Source organism: Piliocolobus tephrosceles, chromosome 15, assembly GCF_002776525.5.
Source record: "Piliocolobus tephrosceles isolate RC106 chromosome 15, ASM277652v3, whole genome shotgun sequence".
In the NCBI taxonomy this organism is placed as follows: domain Eukaryota; kingdom Metazoa; phylum Chordata; class Mammalia; order Primates; family Cercopithecidae; genus Piliocolobus; species Piliocolobus tephrosceles.
Window position 1 is genome coordinate 63,949,698 of NC_045448.1, and position 17,222 is coordinate 63,966,919.

At 39.1% G+C, this 17,222-nt stretch overlaps 1 protein-coding gene across 6 annotated transcripts in view; it reads right to left on the reverse strand.

Annotated features, from left to right (window-relative positions):
* WDPCP (WD repeat containing planar cell polarity effector) overlaps positions 1–17,222 on the reverse strand; it is a 489,966-nt gene that overhangs the window by 304,553 nt on the left and 168,191 nt on the right. The gene's annotated exons all lie outside the window — the stretch shown is intronic.

Sequence of the window (17,222 nt, forward strand, 5' to 3'; positions counted from 1 at the left end):
TTCAAACGATTCTCATGTCTCAGCCTCCCGAGTAGCTGGGATTCCAGGCCCCTGCTACCATGTCCAGCTAATTTTTGTATTTTTAGTAGAGACGGATTTTCACCACGTTAGCCAGGCTGGTCTCGAACTCCTGACCTCGTGATCCAACCACCTTGGCCTCCCAAAGTGCTGGGATTACAGGTGTAGGCCACCGTGCCTGGCCCAAAATACTTTTATGTTTAAAGTAGTTTAAATACCTGGGTTCAGAATATAATTCTGAGTTGGACCTGACCCTGTCTAATAGCCACAGGCAACACTGTACAGTTAAAAAGGCAAATAACAGGCCCTGATCCCTTGTTTTGACAATAGAGAATGCTGGGATCCTGAGCAAGATCACCTCTTAGAACTGCAGTTTTCTCATCTGTAAAATAAGGATTTATTCACTTTTGTTACAGGATTACTGCACAAATTAAAAATAATGTAACTAAATGCAGGGGACAGAGGAGCACTCAGTAAATAGCAGCTGTTATTGTTGTTTCTAATGAGAAAGCCCAGGATTATGTGGCAAGAATAGCAGAATGAAAGAACAAAAATAATGAAAAACACGGACACTAAATAAAATCCATATTTGGTTATTTAGAATTTATGGCTGATGTTTATATAGTGCAAACTGTTTTAAACATAGAGAGGATGTCACCTGAAAGTTAATATTAAACTCATGTAATTGATTTATGAAATTTAACCCTGTAGTTGGCATATGGTAGTGGCTCAATAAACACTATTGATGGAATACGTTTCAAATAAAATATACATTTCATATTTAATTTCATAATTTTAAATTACTTTTATTCATACCTACGTGATTTTTAAAGATAACCAATATTATTAGAATGAAACATTTCTGTTTCTATGTCTATGAAATAATGAAAATAATGTCTATGAAAATAATAAATTTGTATACTGCTATGATAAAGGTATCATGTACTATAATAAACAAGAAACAAGAATAAGCATGTAGAGACAACAAATCTGCACAGGGAAATGTTTATAAGTAATTTGATTCACACAGCACAGACCCTTAGTGCAAAAGTTTAAGTCAATCAAGCAGAGTGAAACAACATTAAATGTTATATTAATATTTTTAATTGAAAGAAAAAGTAGATTGGAATTTCAATTAGAATTTTGAAGTAAGACATTTTGTATTTAAAAAGAAGGGAGAAATGGACAATCATTAATAAAAATGGGCTCAGATAAAATAAGGCAATCAGTAGAAGAAAATTTCATTCAGTTCTTCTAGGAAAATGCTAATGTGATAGACCAAGATGATGACGTGCAAATATCTGCATTTTAGCAGCTTTAAAGTTATTAGAGTGTACTCTATTGACTAAAGAACTATATAAAGACAAAAATATGTTAATGTATTTTCTACCTATAAGATGTTCTGTTCGCAGATCCGTGCAAATAAGAAGGTGCAAACACCAAATAGAATTATGTAGTTATTGAAAATACCTAGAAAAAAAACAGACTTTTAAAAATCCAAACTTGTCCATACTAAGACATCTCTCATCCTATATTCATGCAGCTGGTTTTTCTCCCAAAATCAGCTTAGGTTGAATTACTAGTCAAGAGATGACCAAGTCCAAGATATGATGCTAAGAAAAAGGAACAAAATATATGGCATGTAATGAAGGGAGAAATGTTAAATGACAATGCCCTGAAGAAAAGTACAAAGGAGACAGAAGAATCCAAAAAGACAGGATAGTGGTTATAGTGACATTAGTGTAATCTATCAAGATTAATTTGAAGTCTACTCCCATCTTCCATGAGGCATGCTTATTGTTATCAACAAACTTCATGATCAAGAATTCCTTCACTTACTGGGTTCTTGGTCTTAATCCTGTCTTCAGGTACTTCCTAGACGTGGTGAATTTTGAAATCTAATAACTAAAGATTCTTAAAATATATGGCAGAGATTTCAGGAACTGGTCATTAGAATTCAAAAGGGAATGCCTGTGATAACAAACAGGGTAAAAAGTTCTAACAAAGGCATGGTGAAAAGGCAAACAATGAGAAGGGGAAAAACAGTACAGATAATTAAGGGATGAAGAAAAAACTTTTATGAGGTGAAAAGTCTGATGAAAGTCTAAAAATCTAAAGAAAAATATCTCTGCTTTAATTCTAAGGCAATAGGGTAGTACAAAGAAGAAAAGCACAGAAACACAGGCAGTATGTTAGCTAAACCACAGGCTATACAGTGTTAAAAATGGCCAGGGAGGGAAGATTGTTACAGAAGAAATGGATGGCCAATGTCCAGTGTATTGTTTTTCTTGTTCTTTTTGCTTTTAAAGAAAACTGTGTGGTAAAGAAAGAAATGACAAGAACTGAAAAATTCCAACTAAGAAAGAGTAGAAAAGATAAAGAGTCCCTAAAAGTCCTGGGATTTCCCAGTTTCAAAGATGAACAAAGTAGTAGTTTATTCGTTAGTGTATCTTTTGTTTCTTTGTTTTTGTTTTTTGAGATGGAGTCTCACTCTGTCATCCAGGCTGGGGTGCAGCGGCTCACTGCAACCTCCACCTCCCAGGTTCAAGCAATTCTCTGTCTCAGCCTCCCGAGTAGTTGGGATTACAGGAACCCGCCAACATGGCCGGCTAATTTTTGTATTTTTAGTAGAGATGGGGTTTCACCATCTTGGCCAGGCTGGTCTTGAACTCCTGACCTCGTGATCCACCCACCTTGGCCTCCCAAAGTGCTGGGATTACAGGCATGAGCCACTGCGCCCACCCCCTTTAGTGTATCTTAAAGTGATTGTTTTAGCCAGCTATAAATCAGTCATACATTGTCTTATTTAAGGTTGAAACCTGCTGAAAAATACCTCACTGAAATGATTCATTTTAATTTTTAAAAAGCTACATTTGAAAAATGTAGATAGAATTGATCCAAATGCCATCAAAGATGGAAGAAAAATAATCAGTCAATATGATTAATTACAATCTCTGGAAGATATTTAAAATCACGAAAACACAAACAGCAGAAAAACAATAGTCAGAATAGGCTTAAGATCCTCATGTTTCATGTTTCAGGTATGGAACGTATCTATTATAATCCTTTTAAGGTCACCCGATACATAAATCAGGAAAAAAATTACTTAGAGTGGCCTTTTCTGGAACTGAAAACTTTCACCGGTAAGCGCCATCAAGTAACCAAGATGTTTCATTTTCCTGTAGGTAAACATTTAATGTTTCGATTATTTTTTGCTATTACAATCATTTACAATATTATGCAGCAATCAAAAGTTCTTAGCTTATCAGCAGAATTTTTTTCTGAAATCTTTACTTCCCTCCTTACTTTGTAGAAATTTTTAGAAACAGGAGATCAAAGGCACACTTTATTTTTACTTTTTTACCATGACGGATTCAAAAAACACACAAAATTAGAATAATATGATGAATGTGAAAACCAGTTTCATGAAATACTATCCTTTTGCTTCATTTCTTTTAAATAAATAAATATTGGCCAGGTGCAGTGGCTCACGCCTGTAATCCCAACACTTTGGGAGGCCAAGGTGGGCGGATCACCTGAGGTCAGGAGTTCGAGACCAGCCTGACCAACATAGAGACACCCTGTCTTTACTAATAAATAAATAAATAAACAGAAAAATTAGCCGGCTCTGGTGGCACATGCCTGCAATCCCAGCTATTCAGGAGGCTGAGGCAGTAGAATAGCTTAAACCCAGGAGGCGGAGGTTGTGGTGAGCCAACATGGCACCATTGCATTCCAGCCTGGGCAACAGGAGCGAAACTCCATCTCAAAAAAGAAAAAAAAAAAAAAGAAAGAAAGAATGTCATAGATAAATTTAAGGCCTGCCAAATCCCATTCCCTTGCCTCCTTCCCCAGATGCAACACTATTATGAATTTGGTATTTAATCCTATGTATACTACTACTTCATCATCAATCAAGAACAATGTGTTATAGCATTATCCTGAATGTTTTAAAATTTTATGCAAATGTTATTGTATTTTGTCATACTGTAATTTCTTTTTGCTCAACTTACTCTTTTCAGATTTCACATGATCACATAGCCCTAGTTCAGTCATTTAAACTCCGTAGAGCATTCCACCCTCTGAATTCACCACAAGATGTTTTCATTTTCCTGTTGGTAGACATTTAAGTTGTTTCTAATGTATTTTTACTGTTACAATGATGCTATGAACACTATTGTACATGCCTCTTTGTGCACATGGGCCAGTTTTCCTTAGTGTAGGATACTCACCTTCAATTATATTACCTATTGCTAAATTGCTCGCCTTAGAGTTTACTAATTTACTCTACAATAATAGTGAATGAGACTTCCCTATTGCTCTACATCTTTACTTATTCAAATTATCAATTAAAAACAAAATAATAGCAATTGTTTTCAAATGGATGCCCCTCTTATTTCTAATAGTTTTCAATGAAATCTGTCATCTGTATACAGGATAAATATATAAATGTCTTACAAGCATAAAAAGAAAAGTTTAGAAAAACATACATATTTACTAGTAAAAGCATTTCTTTATGCATATTTTTGGGTATGTGAAAGTTACAAATTATGTTTATATTAATAAAATCCTCCAATCCACAGAACTACTTGTTGTAACAGTCAACACAATATATTAAAAACTTTATTTCATTTTAAAAACAGGCAAATAGATCAATGGGACAGAATAGAAAGACCAGAAATAGACCCACACAAATATAATCAACTGATATTTGACAAAGTAGCAAAGGCAATTCAATGGAGAAAGGACAGTCTTTTAAAGAAATAGTGCTGGAACAACTGGACATCTACATGCAAAAATGTGAATCTAAACACAGGCCTTAAGCTTTCGCAAAAAGTTGGTTCAAACTAAAGGTATTCATCATTACCATGAACATGGCATCTCTAATCCTGGAGAGCTGTCACAGGGAGTACCACAGATTTTTAATTTCTGTAAGTCCCCACATAAAACAGACAGTTAAACTAAAGGGCAAAACCCAAAACCCACGGACAACTAGATGAAGATTAAAAGAAAGAGAACATTATATGTAGTGGTAGTATTAACATGATTATCCTGAGACTGTTAAGTGTGTACTGTGAGTCAAAGTAAGTGAGAAATTATAGGACATTCTTATTCATCCTGTGTCCCTACAAACTAGGACTTTTGATACAGAAAGAAGGAGATATAAATGTAATACAAAAGAGTTAAACTAAAAACTCTGTAGTCCTGAATCTGAGTTGTAAGTATTGACATGGACTCATTACGAATATGTATATATATATAATCTCCAACTCTTTCTACTGAAGAAACATAGAAACAACAATCAACCCAAAAACAACAGCCTAATATCCCTAATACCCTGACTTAGGCGTAAAATACCATTTTCCATTAAAAAGGAAACCACGTTATCTTGGAGAAATGACTAATTCCAGGTGTGGGGCAGAAAATATACAAGATAAACAAGGAATATACTGTCATACCAGATAGAAAGAAGCTACCCAAGACTGCTGAGGCCATACAAAAAGACCAGTCAACCTGAAGAGCCTCCCACTGGCCTAAGATGGGACAATCTGAGCTTCCAAAGGATAACAGTTATAATTTAGGACCCCATCAAATCAAATGTATTAAAATTCATGAATTAATAATGCTATTTTAAAAACAAACGCTAACAGGGCACATTCAGAGAGTACTAGAGAATCAATTCATTGTCTCAAAAACTGGTAAACAGAAAATAACCAGACATTTGCTCTGTTTATCCTATATAAGTACAACCATTGGGAAACATATAGGAGTTGAGTAGAAGTGTGTCTTTATAAAAGTATCCCAAGTAATCAATGAAAAATAAATGATATAATTACAATATTACCATTTTGCAACCCTAATGAATTAATGAATCTAGGCATTGAACATCGAATAGCTGCTAACATCAAAAAAGAGAAAGAACTGAGAGAAAATATGAAATTATGTGCCTCCTGACGAAAAACACACTATCTCATATAGTCTTGCCAAAACTGACTACTAACTTGAGGAATTTTCAAATAACAGAGAAACATTGAACCAAACATGAATATGCAAGCAACAAAATCCAGACTGTGGGACACTACAGTTTCAACAGACAAATTTTACAGAAAAAGAAAGGATGGATGGGGGACTTGTACATTAAAAGAGATTTAAGATATACATTAAAATGTCTTAAATGGCTAATACTAAACTATGGTTTCTGGGGATGTACACTCGGTGATAAAAGCTATATGGGTATACAAAAAAGTGACAAAAAGTCATGATAGTAGTTACTCTGGGGGACAGGGAAGAGGTTAAGATCACGACAAAGCACATAGAGGTACTTCTGGGTGCCTGCACTGTTCTATTTCCTCGCTTGGATGGTGGTTTCAGGAGTGTTTCCTTTGTAATAGCCCATTAAACTATGCATTTATTTTGTGTGGTTTTAGATGTGCTTTATTTTTATAATAAAGAGGTTTCTTTAAAAATTGCCATCCCTGGGGGGCGGAGCAAGATGGCCAAATAGGAACAGCTCCAGTCTCCATCTCCCAGCGCGAGCGACACAGAAGACCGGTGATTTCTGCATTTTCAACTGAGGTACTGGGGTCATCTCACTCGGGAGTGCCGGACAATCGGTGCTGGTCAGCTGCTGCAGCCTGACGAGCCAGAGCTGAAGCAAGGCGAGGCATCGCCTCACCTGGGAAGCGCAAGGGGGAAGGGAGTCCCTTTTCCTAGCCAGGGGAACTGAGACACACAACACCTGGAAAATCGGGTAACTCCCACCCCAATACTGTGCTGTAAGCACACCGGCACACCAGGAGAATATATCCCATACCTGGCCGGGAGGGTCCCACGCCCACGGAGCCTCCCTCCTTGCTAACACAGCAGTCTGCGGCAATCTAACCGCAAGACAGCAGAGAGGCTGAGGGAGGGGCGCCCGCCATCCCTGAGGCTTAAGTAGGTAAACAAAGCTGCTGGGAAGCTCGAACTGGGTGGAGCTCACAGCAGCTCAAGGAAACCTGCCTGTCTCTGTAGACTCCGCCTCTGGGGACAGGGTACAGCTAAAAAATAACAGGAGAAGCAGCAGAGGCCTGTGCAGACGCAAACAACTCTGTCTGACAGCTTTGAAGAGAGCAGTGGATCTCCCAACATAGAGGTTGAGATCTGAGAAGGGGCAGGCTGCCTGCTCAAGTGGGTCCCTGACCCCTGAGTAGCCTAACTGGGAGACATCCCCCACTAGGGGCAGTCTGACACCCCACACCTCACAGGGTGGAGTACACCCCTGAGAGGAAGCTTCCAAAGCAAGAATCAGACAGGTGCACTCGCTGTTCAGCAATATTCTATCTTCTGCAACCTCTGCTGCTGATACCCAGACAAACAGGGTCTGGAGTGGACCTCAAGCAATCTCCAACAGACCTATAGCTGAGGGTCCTGACTGTCAGAAGGAAAACTATCAAACAGGAAGGACACCTATACCAAAACCCCATCAGTACGTCACCATCATCAAAGACCAGAGACAGATAAAACCACAAAGATGGGGAAAAAGCAGGGCAGAAAAGCTGGAGATTCAAAAAATAAGAGCGCATCTCCTCCTGCAAAGGAGCACAGCCCATCGCCAGCAACGGATCAAAGTTGGTCAGAGAATGACTTTGACGAGATGAGAGAAGAAGGCTTCAATCCATCAAACCTCTCAGAGCTAAAGGAGGAATTACGTACCCAGCGCAAAGAAACTAAAAATCTTGAAAAAAGAGTGGAAGAATTGACAGCTAGACTAATTAATGCAGAGAAGGTCATAAACGAAATGACAGAGATGAAAACCATGACACGAGAAATACGTGACAAATGCACAAGCTTCAGTAACCGACTCGATCAACTGGAAGAAAGAGTATCAGCGATGGAGGATCAAATGAATGAAATAAAGCGAGAAGAGAAAACAAAAGAAAAAAGAAGAAAAAGAAATGAACAAAGCCTGCAAGAAGTATGGGACTATGTAAAAAGACCAAATCTACGTCTGATTGGGGTGCCTGAAAGTGAGGGGGAAAATGGAACCAAATTGGAAAACACTCTTCAGGATATCATCCAGGAGAACTTCCCCAACCTAGCAGGGCAGGCCAACATTCAAATTCAGGAAATACAGAGAACACCACAAAGATACTCCTCCAGAAGAGCAACTCCAAGACACATAATTGCCAGATTCACCAAAGTTGAAATGAAGGAAAAAATCTTAAGGGCAGCCAGAGAGAAAGGTCGGGTTACCCACAAAGGGAAGCCCATCAGACTAACAGCAGCTCTCTCGGCAGAAACTCTACAAGCCAGAAGAGAGTGGGGGCCAATATTCAACGTTCTTAAAGAAAAGAATTTTCAACCCAGAATTTCATATCCAGCCAAACTAAGTTTCATAAGGGAAGGAGAAATAAAATTCTTTACAGATAAGCAAATGCTTAGAGATTTTGTCACCACCAGGCCTGCCTTACAAGAGACCCTGAAGGAAGCCCTAAACATGGAAAGGAACAACTGGTCCCAGCCATTGCAAAAATATGCCAAAATGTAAAGACCATCGAGGCTAGGAAGAAACTGTATCAACTAATGAGCAAAATAACCAGTTAATATCATAATGGCAGGATCAAGTTCACACATAACAATATTAACCTTAAATGTAAATGGACTAAATGCTCCAATTAAAAGACACAGACTGGCAAACTGGATAAAGAGTCAAGACCCATCAGTCTGCTGTATTCAGGAGACCCATCTCACATGCAGAGACATACGTAGGCTCAAAATAAAGGGATGGAGGAAGATCTACCAAGCAAATGGAGAACAAAAAAAAAAGCAGGGGTTGCAATCCTACTCTCTGATAAAACAGACTTTAAACCAACAAAGATCAGAAGAGACAAAGAAGGCCATTACATAATGGTAAAGGGATCAATTCAACAAGAAGAGCTAACTATCCTAAATATATATGCACGCAATACAGGAGCACCCAGATTCATAAAGCAAGTCCTTAGAGACTTACAAAGAGACTTGGACTCCCACACAATAATAATGGGAGACTTCAACACTCCACTGTCAACATTAGACAGATCAACGAGACAGAAAGTTAACAAGGATATCCAAGAATTGAACTCATCTCTGCACCAAGCGGACCTAATAGACATCTATAGAACTCTCCCCCCCAAATCAACAGAATATACATTCTTCTCAGCACCACATCGCACTTATTCCAAAATTGACCACATAATTGGAAGTAAAGTACTCCTCAGCAAATGTACAAGAACAGAAATTATAACAAACTGTCTCTCAGACCACAGTGCAATCAAACTAGAACTCAGGACTAAGAAACTCAGTCAAAACCGCTCAACTACATGGAAACTGAACAACCTGCTCCTGAATGACTACTGGGTACATAACGAAATGAAAGCAGAAATAAAGATGTTCTTCGAAACCAATGAGAACAAAGATACAACATACCAGAATCTCTGGGACACATTTAAAGCAGTGTGTAGAGGGAAATTTATAGCACTAAATGCCCACAAGAGAAAGCAGGAAAGATCTAAAATTGACACTCTAACATCACAATTAAAAGAACTAGAGAGGCAAGAGCAAACACATTCAAAAGCTAGCAGAAGGCAAGAAATAACTAAGATCAGAGCAGAACTGAAGGAGATAGAGACACAAAAAACCCTCCAAAAAATCAATGAATCCAGCAGTTGGTTTTTTGAAAACATCAACAAAATTGACAGACCGCTAGCAAGACTAATAAAGAAGAAAAGATAGAGGAATCAAATAGACGCAATAAAAAATGATAAAGGGGATATCACCACCGACCCCACAGAAATACAAACTACCATCAGAGAATACTATAAACACCTCTACGCAAATCAACTAGAAAATCTAGAAGAAATGGATAATTTCCTGGACACGTACACTCTTCCAAGACTAAACCAGGAAGAAGTTGAATCCCTGAATCGACCAATAGCAGCCTCTGAAATTGAGGCAACAATTAATAGCCTGCCCACCAAAAAAAGCCCAGGACCAGATGGATTCACAGCTGAATTCTACCAGAGGTACAAGGAGGAGCTGGTACCATTCCTTCTGAAACTATTCCAATCAATAGAAAAAGAGGGAATCCTCCCTAACTCATTTTATGAGGCCAGCATCATCCTGATACCAAAGCCTGGCAGAGACACAACAAAAAAAGAGAATTTTAGACCAATCTCCCTGATGAACATCGATGCAAAAATCCTCAGTAAAATACTGGCAAACCGGATTCAGCAGCACATCAAAAAGCTTATCCACCATGATCAAGTGGGCTTCATCCCTGGGATGCAAGGCTGGTTCAACATTCGCAAATCAATCAACGTAATCCAGCATATCAACAGAACCAAAGACAAGAACCACATGATTATCTCAATAGATGCAGAAAAGGCTTTTGACAAAATTCAACAGCCCTTCATGCTAAAAACGCTCAACAAATTCGGTATTGATGGAACGTACCTCAAAATAATAAGAGCTATTTATGACAAACCCACAGCTAATATCATACTGAATGGGCAAAAACTGGAAAAGTTCCCTTTGAAAACTGGCACAAGACAGGGATGCCCTCTCTCACCACTCCTATTCAACATAGTGTTGGAAGTTCTGGCTAGGGCAATCAGGCAAGAGAAAGAAATCAAGGGTATTCAGTTAGGAAAAGAAGAAGTCAAATTGTCCCTGTTTGCAGATGACATGATTGTGTATTTAGAAAACCCCATCGTCTCAGCCCAAAATCTTCTTAAGCTGATAAGCAACTTCAGCAAAGTCTCAGGATACAAAATTAATGTGCAAAAATCACAAGCATTCTTATACACCAGTAACAGACAAGCAGAGAGCCAAATCAGGAATGAACTTCCATTCACAATTGCTTCAAAGAGAATCAAATACCTAGGAATCCAACTTACAAGGGATGTAAAGGACCTCTTCAAGGAGAACTACAAACCACTGCTCAGTGAAATCAAAGAGGACACGAACAAATGGAAGAACATACCATGCTCATGGATAGGCAGAATCAATATTGTGAAAATGGCCATACTGCCCAAGGTAATTTATAGATTCAATGCCATCCCCATCAAGCTACCAATGAGTTTCTTCACCGAATTGGAAAAAACTGCTTTAAAGTTCATATGGAACCAAAAAAGAGCCCGTATTGCCAAGACAATCCTAAGTCAAAAGGACAAAGCCGGAGGCGTCACGCTACCTGACTTCAAACTATACTACAAGGCTACAGTAACCAAAACAGCATGGTACTGGTACCAAAACAGAGATATAGACCAATGGAACAGAACGGAGCCTTCAGAAATAATGCCACACATCTACAACCATCTGATATTTGACAAACCTGAGAAAAACAAGAAATGGGGAAAGGATTCCCTATTTAATAAATGGTGCTGGGAAAATTGGCTAGCCATAAGTAGAAAGCTGAAACTGGATCCTTTCCTTACTCCTTATACGAAGATTAATTCAAGATGGATTAGAGACTTAAATGTTAGACCTAATACCATAAAAACCCTAGAAGAAAATCTAGGTAGTACCATTCAGGACATAGGCATGGGCAAGGACTTCATGTCTAAAACACCAAAAGCAACGGCAGCAAAAGCCAAAATTGACAAATGGGATCTCATTAAACTAAAGAGCTTCTGCACAGCAAAAGAAACTACCATCAGAGTGAACAGGCAACCTACAGAATGGGAGAACATTTTTGCAATCTACTCATCTGACAAAGGGCTAATTTCCAGAATCTACAAAGAACTCAAACAAATATACAAGAAAAAAACAAACAACCCCATCAAAAAGTGGGCAAAGGATATGAACAGACATTTCTCAAAAGAAGACATTCATACAGCCAACAGACACATGAAAAAATGCTCATCATCACTGGCCATCAGAGAAATGCAAATCAAAACCACAATGAGATACCATCTCACACCAGTTAGAATGGCAATCATTAAAAAATCAGGAAACAACAGGTGTTGGAGAGGATGTGGAGAAATAGGAACACTTTTACACTGTTGGTGGGATTGTAAACTAGTTCAACCATTATGGAAAAGAGTATGGCAATTCCTCAAGGATCTAGAACTAGATGTACCATATGACCCAGCCATCCCACTACTGGGTATATACCCAAAGGATTATAAATTATTCTACTACAAAGACACATGCACACATATGTTTATTGCGGCACTATTCACAATAGCAAAGACTTGGAATCAACCCAAATGTCCATCAGTGACAGACTGGATTAAGAAAATGTGGCACATATACACCATGGAATATTATGCAGCCATAAAAAAGGATGAGTTTGCGTCCTTTGTAGGGACATGGATGCAGCTGGAAACCATCATTCTTAGCAAACTATCACAAGAAGAGAAAACCAAACACTGCATGTTCTCACTCATAGGTGGGAACTGAACAATGAGATCACTTGGACTCGGGAAGGGGAACATCACACACTGGGGCCTATCATGGGGGGGCGGGGGGAGGGATTGCACTGGGGAGTTATACCTGATATAAATGATGAATTGATGGGTGCTGACGAGTTGATGGGTGCAGCACACCAACATGGCACAGGTATACATATGTAACAAACCTGCACGTTATGCACATGTACCCTAGAACTTAAAGTATAATAAAAATAAAAAATAAAAAATAAAAAATATATAAATAAAATAAAAAAATAAAAAATTGCCATCCCTAAAGCAGAATATCTTTGTCACTGGTTGAAAGCTAACACAGTATATGCATTCTGGGGGAAGATAGGTTTCTTAAGTATTTTGTCTTTTCAATTAGATGCATTTAAAATGCCTTTGGAATGCCTACTGTATCAAATTACATTAATAGTTGGTTACATTGTTACTTTCCCATCAGTTACTGCTCCTGAAAATCTTTGGAACAATAGTTTTTCTCCTTATGGGAAAATTGTTTCCATGATGTTATGTTTTACCATATTTAATATATGTTTATGACAACATATTTTAAGGTTTAATAGCTCTGCTTATATATTTTTGGTTAATTTGGTAAACAAATTCAAGGACCTGTTCTGAGTAAGAGATCATGAAATTACCACCATACTCAGAAAGCATTATCAAGTCTATACATCTGAAAAGTTAAAGTACTTGCTTAGATACTAAAGTAAGGGCAGAATAGATTGTCATCACATGATTGATACTGGTTCACATTACTGATAAAAGTTGGTTCAAGCTAAAGGTATTTGTTGACAAATGAATTATGTGACAAAGCAAATGAATAAAATGCTAGTTCTAGGAGGATGGTAATAACTTTCCAAAAAGAAATATTAAAAGTATGTGGAGATTAATGAGGGACAAGATGGCCAACTAGACACAGCCAGGATGTACCTCTACCACTAAGAGAGACCAAAATATTGAGTAAGCCAAGGTATTTGGATCAGATCTTCAGAGAAAAAACACTGACATTCAATAGAGAGGGATACAGACACGAAGCTGAAGATGGAGGAAGCTAGGAACCCTGCATGGAATTGCTGAGCACCAGGACTAGATCCTGGCCCTGAACATCTCCTAAGGAAAGGGTGTGTGAAGTGATGGCAGGGGAACGGCTCTCTTGCCACTTACCTCTGGGATCCTAGCTACAAGAGATCCCACAACCCCCATACACGTTTGAATTGGCAGGGGTATCTGCCCAGAGTGTAAGCAGAGACAGATTCAGCCAGCATGGAGCCCAGGGAGGCGCGCAGTGTGTGTGTGGGTGCAGGGGTCGGGGAGGGGGGGCGTGTGTCAGCTATTGTAAGTGGGGCGGCTGCAGCAAAATGTGGTCATAGGTTCTCCATTTTCCTCCAAGTAGTTCTATTCCCAATTGACCACTGAGCCAGGAGAGAAGAGGACTGTCTTTCTCATAGGACTGAGGCATGACTGTTCTTCACACCCTCTCTGTCCACCAGCCCCTCCCAAGGCCCCTGCTTGGCCACTCTTGCAAGAGTGTATACATAGCACAGCTTCCACTGCCCAGCCTGAGTGTTTTGCTGGTGGCCTTAGAGCACTTTGACTGCCCCAGCAGGGCCAGCACCCAAACCAGGGGCCAGAGAGCAAAGCTGCAGGCCCAGTCCCAATCCCCCAGGGTTACAGCACACAGATCGGGGAGCCAAGCTGAGATCTGTGGCCAGCATGTAAGCGGGGGAAGAGTTCCCACTTTCAGAACACTCAGAAGAGTGAAACATGGGTATTCGTGGGCTGGTGTGGGCCTGGGGCATGCCTCCCTCCACAGGATTATCTGGGAAGGGTATATATAGCCTGCCAGCCACAGCCCCTATCTAAGAAAGTCTGAGGCCTAGAACACCTAACAAAGGTATTGAGTGCGGTGCGAGTGATCAGAGGGGGATCCCCTAACGCCCGGGAATGGATCTGGTGAGAGGGTTATCTTTCCCCCTACACCACAGAGAGATGCTGCGAATGTGCTGAAACACAGGAGCCACGTGGCTAAGAATTTATCTGCCAGTCATTACTCTTAAGCGCCTCTACTGGATTGCAGCCTAAATTACAACACCAAAAATACTCTTCCAGTATACATAGTTTGTGAAACCGAGGGCAAGAATCTAGCCACAAATGAAGATCCTCTGCAGACGCTTGGCCTTCTGAAAGCATCCAGAAACAAAGCCTATTGACTATACTCAACTTGCACCACAGTTAAAAGCTCAAGGGAAACAAATTATATAAAAACAAAAAGCACCATTCACCAGCCCGCTCAGATGAGAAAGGATCCGCATAAGAACTTTGGTGATTCAAAAGTCTGAGTGTCCCCTTACCTCCAAACAAGTGCACTAGCTCCCTAGCAATGGTTCTTTACCAGATTGAAGCGACAGAAATGGCAGACACAGAATTCAGAATCTGGGTGGCAATGAAGCTCATCAAGATTCAGCAGAAAGCTGAAACCCAACAGAATGCAGTGAATCCAGTAAAATGATTCAAGAGTAGAAAGATGAAATAGCCATTTTAAGAAACAACCAAACTCAACTTCTGAAACTGAAAAATTCACTACAAGAATTTCAAAATACAGTTGGAAGCATTAACAACATAATAGACTAAACTAGGAAAGGAATCTCAGAACTCAAAGACCAGTTCTTCAAATCAACTCAGTAAGACAAAAAAATTTTAAAGAATTTTTAAAAATGAGAAAAACCTCTGCAAAATATGGGATTACGTAAAGAAACCAAACCTATGACTCACTGGCATTTCTGAAAGGGAAGAAGAGAGAGTAAGCAACTTGCAAAACATATTTAAGAATACAGTCCAAGAAAATATTCCCAATCTTCCTAGAGAGACTGATATGCAAATTCAAGAAATACAGAGAACCCATGCAAGATACTATAAAAGACAACCATTCCCAAGGCACATACTTTTCAGGTTGCCCAAAGTCAACCTCAAAGATAAAATCTTAAAGGGAGCTACACAGAAGGGTCAGGTCACTTACAAAGGGAACTACATCAGGCTAGCAGCAGACCTCTCAGCAGAAACTTAAAAGGCAAAAAAGGTGGCCAGACATGGTGACTCACGCCTGTAATCCCAGCACTCTTGGGAGGCCAAGGCAGGCGGATCATGAGGTCAGGGGTTCGAAACTAGCCTGGCCAATATGATGAAACCCCGTTTCTACTAAAAAATACAAAAAATAGCTGGGCATGGTGGTGCACACCTGTAGTCCCAGCTACTCAGGAGGCTGAGGCAGGGGAATCGCTTGAACCCAGAGGCGGAGGTTGCAGTGAGCCGAGATCACACCACTGCCCTACAACCTGGGTGACAGAGTGAGACTCTGTCTCAAAAAAAAAAAGGCGGGGGGGGGGCGCCTATTTTCAGTATCTTTAAAGAAAAGAAATTCCAGCCAAGAATTTCATATCTCGCCAAACTAAGCTTCATAAGTGAAGAAGAAATAAAATCCTTTTCAAACAGGTAATGCTAAAGGAATTCATTACCAGTACACCAGTCTTACAAGTGGTCCTTAAGAGAGTGCTAAACCTGGAAACAAAAGAACAATACCTGCTACCACAAAAACACAAGTGAGCACGTAGCCCACAAATACTATAAAGCAACTACACATCAAAAGCAACTACACATCATCTACAAAACAATCAGCTAGTAACACAATGACAGCATCAAAATCTCACATATCAGTATTAACTTTGAATGTAAATGGTCCTGACATCCCACTTAAAAGTCATGGAGTTGCAAGTTGAATAAGACAAGGTCCAAGTGTCTATTGTCTTTAAGAGAACCAATTCACATTTAACAACATCCACAAGCTCAAACTAAGGGATGGAGAAAGATCTATCATGCAGATAGAAATCAAAAAAGAGCGGGGGCCACTATTCTCATCATCAGATAAAACAGACTTTAACAATAGTCGAGGATAAAGAAGGGTATTACATAATAAAAAAAATTCAATTCAACAAGAAGATCTAACTATCCTAAATATATATGCACCCAACACTGGAGCACCCACATTCATAAAACAAGTTCTCCTTGACCTATGTGAAAGACTTAGCCACACAATAATAGAGAGAGACTTCAACAACCCACTGATAGCATGTGACAGATCATCAAGGCAGAAAACTGAAAATGAAGTTCTGGACTAAATTGCGACACTTGACCAATTGGACCTGATAGACACGTAAGAGAATACTCCACCCAATAACCACAGAATATACATTCTTCTCATCTGCGCAAGGGACACGCTCAAAAACTGACAACCTCCTTGGCCATAGAGCAAGTCTCAATAAATTTAAAAACATCAAAATCATACCAACTATACTCTTGGACTACATTGCAATAAAAATAGAAATCAATACCAAAAGTTCTCCCAAAACCACAAGATTACATGGAAATTAAACAACTTATTCCTGAATGACTGTTGAGTAAACAATGAAATTAAGGCAGAAATTTTAAAATTCTTAAAATTAATGAAAACAGAGACAAGACATACAAAATCTCTGGGTGAAAGGAGTGTTAAGAGGAAAATTTACCACAGTAAATGCCTACATCAAGAAGTTAGAAAGCTCTCAAATTAACAATCTAACATTGCACCTAGAGGAACTAGGAAAAAAATAACAAATGAACCCAAAGGTAGCAGTAGAAAAGAAATAGCCAAAATCAGAGAACCAAACAAAATTGAAACACAAAAATCCATACAAAAGATCAATGAGACCAAAAGTTGTTTTCTGAGAGAATAAA